The sequence below is a fragment of the Chinchilla lanigera genome, unplaced genomic scaffold (genome assembly GCF_000276665.1).
Source record: "Chinchilla lanigera isolate Chin_1 unplaced genomic scaffold, ChiLan1.0 scaffold00013, whole genome shotgun sequence".
NCBI lineage: Eukaryota > Metazoa > Chordata > Mammalia > Rodentia > Chinchillidae > Chinchilla > Chinchilla lanigera.
The window spans coordinates 22,177,516-22,178,646 of record NW_004955414.1 but is presented as its reverse complement, the minus strand read 5'-3'; positions in this window follow the sequence as shown (position 1 = coordinate 22,178,646).

Below are 1,131 nucleotides of genomic sequence, written 5' to 3'. Positions count from 1 at the left end.
TCTTTCTTTCTTTCTTTCTTTCTTTCTTTCTTTCTTTCTTTCTTTCTTTCTTTCTTTCTTTCTTTCTTTCTGTTTTTTGAGACAAGGTCTCACTCTGTAGCCCAGACTGGCCTCAAACTTTCTGCTATCCTCCTCCCTCAGCCTCCCGACTGCTGATGCTACAGGCCGGTGCCACCACGCCTGGCCACAGCTTTATTTTTAATAAAGAAAAAGCATCCTAGAAAAACCTAAATGTCCAATCAGCAGGAAATGCATAAAATTTTGCTAAAACGTATACTGGAAGTATATGCACATTGAAAATGCTGGGCCAGGGATGTAGCTCAGTGGTGCAGCAGCTGCCTGGCAAGCACAAGGTCCTGAGTTTGATTCCTGGTACCAAAAACCCCACAAAAACCAAAAACTGATATCTGGGAAATTGTTAAGAAGAAAGGTTTTATAAATCATATCTTTGTTTTAAGAAGGGTGTTGTAAGATTAGAAAAAGCCTGGAAAAAATAATAAAAGTGTGGTAGTAGTGTTCTCTGGGTAATAGAATTAGGATTGATTTTTATCTTTAGGGAAAGAAGTTTTAAGCAGGGACAGAAGGTGGTCTCAGATTTTCTTTTTAGATCATTATATTATTTTGAAGGGGGCAGGAGGTCATTGCATTGCACAGGGATAGGAAAAGCAGGAACACTATTTGAGTGGGCAGACAAGAAAACATGATGTCTGCCCAAAAATGGTCAGATGGCCCAGTCAATAAATAAGCAGATGACTTGAGCAGACACTTCTCAAAAGAAAAATAACAAATGACCAGTAAGAGTATGAAAAATGTTCAACATCTGTAGCCATTAAGGAAATGCAAATCAAAACTACACTGAATCTTGGAAGTAGCCTATATATCCATCAGCAGAAGACTGGATAAATAAAATTTGGTATTTATACATGAAGGAGTACTATGTTATAAAGAAGGATAATTTTGAGTCATTTGTAGACCTTGAGACTATAATGGTAAGCAAAATAAATCAGACACAAGCTTAAATATTGCAGTTTCTATTATGTAAGAAATCCAAAGTATAAATGAAAGAACAGAATAAAAGACAGTAGGAAACAGGGAGATCTTTTGCAAATGAGAAGACCTTAAGAGATTGAT